Raw genomic sequence first — 7,030 nt, forward strand, 5'->3', positions numbered from 1 at the left:
CCAGTAGGCACATCATTTCCACATCATCCTCAGAAAACACATGTTGGAAAGGAAATCCAGGTAACATTTCCTTATATTTGACTTGTCAAAAATATACCTAAATTCCTCAAAAAGTCAAATGTGTATTATTTAATCTTTAAATTAGTCATGGCCAATTTTTCAATCACAGGGCAATTCTACCCCCCTCACCCCCACTGCTAGATATGTGCCACAAGAATGGAAACTTATATGAATATTAGTCTAAAGCAAACAGAATCTGACAACGATAAAGAAAATCACATTATATAGCACATTAAATTATACCATATTATATTCATCTATCCAGTAAGTAACCATTTATTAAAGACCTACTAAGTGAAGACACTCCTCTAAGACCTGGGGGAGATAACTGGATAATTAAAATATGGTTTCTACCATCATAAACCTTTTAGAATATATAAACATATAATGGTGAATTATTAATAAATAACTATATAAAATTATACAATAAATATAATACCCGAACAATTGAAAGGAGCATAAGAGAGGCCTAATCAAAGTGTTCTGCATGGTGTAGAGGAGACTGGTAGGGTGTCACATACCTGTAATGCCTCCCACTGAGGGAGACTGAGGCAGAGTTTGGGCATTCGGAACTTCAGCAAGGCTAAAGTCAATCAACTGTCCACACTAAGTACAAACACAGTGAGGAGGCCACCAGGTTGTGGAGGGTAAGGCAGATAGACTGACATCAGTAAAGCGGACTAGACAGGTTAAAGTTTCAGCATAGAGATTGAACTTCCAACCCCAGTGAAACAGGAAGAGGGAAAGAAGAGAGAGAGGAAGATGGAGGGAGAAAGAGAAGGAGAAGGGGAGAGGGCGGCTCAGTCAGGAGACAGAGAGGGAAAAGGAGATATAAAAGGAAAGAACATTTCTGCCTTGCGGAAAATATCAGATAAAACTTTTGGAGAAGGTAGTATATTTGTTTATTTTGTTTTGTCTTTCAATTCAATATTAATCACCCAATATATGCCAGGCAAGGTGCTAAATACTGGTGATAGATACAAATGAGAAAAAGAGACAACCTCTGCTCTCAAGCAGCTTACAAGCTAATGGGGAAGACAATACAAAAAAAAAATAAAAGGAATCTGAAGTGGGGACACATTGCTCTGTGGAGTCAATAGCAACCATAACAACTGATGGAAAACAGAGCTAAGAAGACTGTGAGGCCTCTATAAAGGAAGGCTTTAGGAGGAATTTAGCCCTGCAATTGGAGGAGAGGGGCAAATAAGGGTTAGTGGAGAAGGTGTGTAGAATGTCAAAAACCTGAGTCACTTTTCCTGGTGACAAGATTTCAGGTGATCAGCTTATGGAGGGGGCATAGTTGAAGCCCGGTAGAGAAGTTTTAGGAAAACTGTATTTCAATACAATTGGTTTCCTTTGCAATACTATTTATTTTACACATTTGGAACATCGTTCTGAAAAGGACTGCATAACTTTCACTAGACTGTCCAAGCTCATGTACTTTCTCTCTCTCTCTCTCTCTCTCTCTCTCTGTCTTTCACATGCGCGCGCACACACACACACACATACACACACACACGCGCACACACACACACACACACGCACACACACACGCACGCACACACATGGTTAAGAACCTCTCTTGTTTAAGGGGCTTGAATAGTAGGCTAAATTATCTACATCCCTACTGTCTTTCAATAACATCATAAAAGCAGTTGAAGTTTAGGGGAGAGAATACTGCAACTGGGATCCAAGACACATTAGTTTGAATCTCACCTCTGCCATTTACTAGCTATAATGACTAGGGATTAGTCACTTCACTTCTAGGAGTTTCACTTTCCTCTTCTGTGACAGGGAGGGAGACTGGACCTGTGATTTCAATTGTATGAGAAACTGAGAAACGAGGAAATTCCCTCTGCAGATGCAGGTCTGCACCTTCTTTGCAACTAACTGCCTTAGAGAGTTGTCTTTGGCATTGAAAGGCTATATGACTTACTCAGGGTCACACAGACAATAGTTATCAGAGGCAAGATTTGAACCCAGTTGTTTCTCCTGGCTCCAAGGCCAGCTCTCTCTCCACCACTTCACACTGGTTTTTTCTTCGTCTGAGAAATATATACGTACTAGCTACTAGTACACTAAATGTACTAGCTACTAGTACCCTAAATGAACTAGCTACTAGTATATGTGCATCAGGTTGTTGTGGGAGTCAAATGAAACAATATATTAAAAAATGATTGGAGAGTGTAAAATGCTACAGAACTCACAAGAATTAGCAGAACTTATAACATCAGACTTTCATACTTCTCTGTCACCTCCCCCATTTCCTTTCTTTTCCTTCCTTTTCCCCCCCAAAATAAACTACTACAATCATGATGCTTCTACTTCAAGCAATAGCCCGACAGTTGTAAATACTCCCACCAAGACTGAAGAAGAGAAAACTGAGTAGGGCTGAGGAGACCAGTTCACTCGCCAAAAAGCTTTTCTCTGACCTGTCTCCCTTTTTCATAAAAAGATAGTTAAGTACCATTTTCATACCTGGAGAGAAAGACAGAAGCCAAAACTAATGGGGAAAGAACTTGGCCAAGTAGTAAAAAATCCTTCAGTGCCTACAATTAACCAGTTCAATCTACATCTAGCTAACTGGGACCCCTGGAGCAAGGTACTTAACCACCCTGGGTCTGCATTTTCCTTTACTACAATAGGAAGCATAATAAAATCGTATTTTCTTTCTCCTTGGGAGATCCAGAGAAAGAAGATAATGGTATATGCAAAGTATTGTCTTAGCCTCTCCAAAAACTAAAAGGAGGGTGATAGGATAAGAAATCCAGAGAGTGCTGGAGGTGTGGCCATGTACGCCCAGGTGCAGGCTAGTTATTCATCCTTTTCATCCTTTTCAGAATGCAATTATCCCTTCCATATCATGGGGGTAGAAGCACAGCACCCCCCACAATCTGGAAAATACACAAAAAAAATTGACCTTCCTTTTGTACCAGAGAAGAAATATGAATTTTCTTTTTCTCTTATGGGGTGTTTACAATACTTTATTGTAAAATTTGGGTTGATATTATAGAATACTATACATGTATTTTATGCATTTCTGTCATCCACATGTTATCACTCCTTTTCAATCTCTCCCTCTCCACCATACCATTTCTTACTGCCTACAAACATGTCCATATCTCCCCTATCCTGAAAAAAACCCTCACTTGCTCTTTCCATCCATGCCAACTACAATTCTATATCTCTACTGCCTTTATAGCTAAACTCCTTGAAAAAGCTGTCTACAATAGGTGCCTCCACTTTCTTCTTACTCTCTTCTTAACCCTTTACAATCTGGCTTCTGACCTTATCATTCTACCAAAATTGCTCTGTCCAAAATTCCTAATGATCTCTTAGTTGCCAGACCTAAAGGCTTTTTCTCAATCCTCATTCTCCTTGTCCCATCTGCAGATTTTCACACTGTGAATCACTCTTTCTTCCTTGATACTATCTTCTCTCTACATTTTTGGGATACCAGTCTTTCCCAGTTTTCCTCCAACCTCTCTGACCATTCCTTCTCTGTCTCCTTTTCTCAGTCCTCCTCTAGCTCATGTCTTCTAACTATAGGTATCCCTCAAGGTTCTTTTCTGGGTCCTCTTCCCTTATCCCTCTATGCTACTTCACTTGGTGAACTATGGATTTAATTACCACATCCGTGTTGATGATTCTCAAATCTACCTATTCCACCCCAGCCTCTCTGCTGACTTCCAATCTTGCATTTCCATCTATCTTTCAGGTATCTTGAACTGGATGTCCAATTGATACCTTGAACTCAATATGTCCAAAACAGAATTCATTATCTTTTCCCCTAAACTCTCCTTCCCTCCTACCCTCTCTACTATTATAGAGGGAAATGCCATCCTGCCAGACTCTCAGACACCCTGCCTATAAGTCATCCTGAATTCCTCATTATCTCTTTCCCCTCCCCCATATCCAAGCTTTGCCAGCACCTGTCAATTTCACCTTTGCAGCATCTCTCCAATATGATCCTTCTCTCCTCTGACACTGCCATAATTATAGTTCAGACCCTCATCATATCATGCCTTGATTATAGTAATAGCCTGTAGGCGGGTTTCCCTGCCTCAAGTCTCTCCCTACTCCAATCCATCCTCCATTCAGCCACTAAAGTGATATTCCTAAAGCACAGATCTGATCATGTCACTATGCTCTTCACCAAACTCCCTTGGCTTCTTATTGCCTCCAAGATCAAATGCAAAATTCTCTGTTTGGCATTCAAAGCCCTTCATAACCTAATTCCTTCCTACCTTTTCAGTCTTCTCACATTTTAGTCCTGGACATACTCTTCAATCCAATGACACTGTCCTCCTAGCAATTCCATAAACAAGAAGACATTCCATCTCTCTGGCTGTCTCCCATGCCTGGAATGCTCTCCACTCCAACTACTGAGCCTGGCTTCCTTTAAGTTTCACCTAAAATCCTTTCTTCTACAGGAAGACTTCCTCAAACCCTCTTAATCCCAGCACCTTCCCTCTGTTAATTATTTCTAATTTATCATATATAGCTTGCTTTATATATATTTCTTTGCATGTGGTCTCTCCTCCCCTCCTCTCCCTGCCCCACCACCACCCAATTGATTGTAAGTTCATTGAGGGCAGGTACAGTCTTTTGCTTTATTTTTTTATCTCTGTCATTTGATTTTTTTTATCTTTTTTTTTGTCAATTTCTCTGCAGATTTATTTAAGTAAACAATGACATCTTGCGATCAGAAAGCAAAACAGAATCTTAATTTCATGTTTTTGAGGTGGGGGGGAAGGTGGTATAGAAGGAAAAAACCCTTTGCCTAAAAGTAATTTCTTCCGTTCTAAGTGAACATAAACACACTAAAAATGCTGAGATAAATCGATGATGGCCTGGATTAGTCTAAGAGCTTGTCACTGGCCAGCAGAAGCATCTAACAGGTGACTCCTAAGAGTTCCTCCTAAGCTTACTAAGACATCCATTTTGACAAAAACCAAAAACCAAAAAACTAATTGACCAACACAAAGCATGGCTGAAGACCAGCCATCAGAGGGAGAGCCGTCAGGCTCCTGCAGGGCAGTCCAGTGTGGCCCGCCCCGCCCCACCCCTCCCAAGTGTGACACTGGCCACTTCCGTCTCATTCCAGATCAGAGTCCTTCACCTAAACTGAAAACAAGGGCCAGGCATTGAGTTTCAGGTATTTTTTGAACGACCAAATTATGTCAAATGAAAAACGTGTTTTCTTCAAACAGGTCCGACAAACTGAATAGGGGTCCATGCTAAGAGAGCGAGCGTTAAGAGCGCCAGCTTCTCATCCACAGTGCTGAGTTGCTCTGCAGCTACAGACACACAGGAAGGTTAAGAAGACAGGCATTCAAGACTCACATATTTCTCGGATCCCAGCTGCGCCCGTTCTGGGGTCTGGCTTTGTTCGTGTTTTGTAAAGGCTTCCAAAACCAAACTCCAGGAGCCCAGCAGGACCAGACCCAGCTTGGTTGTCATTTGTCCCAGGGTCCCGGTCCGCTGCCCAGAGGCTCACTCGTTTCACACCGACTAAGGTCTTGGAATGCGGCGTGCGGATCATTCCTGGGCTATGCTTCTCAGCACATACTTGACTGTGTAGGCAAAGGCAGCGAAGCCGACTAGGCCAAACAGGTTGGCCAGAGCGCCCCCAAGAGTCCGTGGTTGCGGTTGGCCTGCTGCAGGCCCACGCGGTTGAGGCCGGCAATTGGCACGTGCCGTTTAGGAGCTGAAGCCCATTCTGACCGTGGTAAGTGTCCCCATCAGGGATCACGTCTGGCAACGGAAGGGGCTGGGATCGGCTACTGAGTTCATCTTGTGCTTTCTGTTTTTGTTTTATCTCCTCCAACACTTCAGGAAACAGTTTACAAAATACCTTGTCTTTTAAGTTAAATGCCAAACTCTGTGCGGCAAGTTGTCTTTTTGTGTAGTCTGAAGTTTCTATGCTGCCCAACGTGGGGCCCTTTTCCACGATAAAGCTGAGCAGACCCGTCAAGATTGTTGAGGACTGACCGAGTTGAATTCCATGTATCAGGGTGGAAAATCAGTGATTGAAAGACATAACCTTGTATTACATTTAAATCTTCCATTGGGGGTTATATAAATACTAGGAGGTTTAAAAGGAAATTCCCCGGGGAAAATTAGTTTTCCATGATAATAGCCACCTTCATAAGGAGTCATCTCAGGTCCCCGGACGACATAGTGCCATTCCAGAACATTCGAAGGGAGGGGTTCAGCACAAATATAAGGCAGAGGGTGTTTTTTAATTCGAAGGTACTCTTGTTTAAGCCTCCGGGTTGCTGTTGTCGGTGCTCTCTTATTACTGGTGTTGTTCATCTCTCCCGTCGCCGCCGCCACCGGGGTCGCTCCTGGGGTTGCCATTGCAGCCGCCGGCGCCGCGCTGGGCCCAAGCCCGGGCTCGCTCCGCCCACCGAGAAGACGAGGGAAGGAGGGGCGGCGGGCGGTGAGGCCGAGCTGAGGCGGAGCCAAGGCCGGGCCGGGCGGGGGAGCCGCCGCCCGGGTCCCGGGAGCGGGCCCATCACACCCTCAGTTGTCGCCACCGCCCCCGCAGCCGCTCGGGTTTCCAAGATGGCCGCCCTCCCGGCTGTCATTTGATTTTTAAGGTATTTTTGAAGCTCTTCTATAATTTGGGGGGGGGGGGCAGGTGACTTTGACGTTACTCTTTGGGGGTTTCTTTAGTTCAATATCCTCCTCTGAAGATGAACCCTGGTTGTCTCTATTGCTTTAATATGTTTCTATGGTTGGATTCTTTTTCCTTTGCCTATGCATTTTTTGTGGTAATAGCTTAATTTTTGTAATCACCTCTAGCCCTGGGGTATGGGAAATGGTGCCTCTTGCCCCCAGATCTTTATTTCTCTCCTCTAGCCTGGAATGAAAGCCAAACCTCCAACATCCTGTAAGTGCCCACAGCCAGGGGCTTTCTACCTCACTGCTTCTGCACTCAGCAGGCATGGGCTGGTTCCTTCTC

The 7,030-nt window shown here is 43.6% G+C and overlaps 1 pseudogene; it reads right to left on the reverse strand.

Moving 5' to 3' along the window:
- Positions 1 to 4,724: 4,724 nt before the first annotated feature.
- LOC118847740 lies at positions 4,725 to 6,399 on the reverse strand (annotated as a pseudogene).
- Between the last annotated feature and the right edge of the window lie 631 nt (positions 6,400 to 7,030).

The sequence above is a fragment of the Trichosurus vulpecula genome, chromosome 4 (genome assembly GCF_011100635.1).
Source record: "Trichosurus vulpecula isolate mTriVul1 chromosome 4, mTriVul1.pri, whole genome shotgun sequence".
Lineage (NCBI taxonomy): Eukaryota > Metazoa > Chordata > Mammalia > Diprotodontia > Phalangeridae > Trichosurus > Trichosurus vulpecula.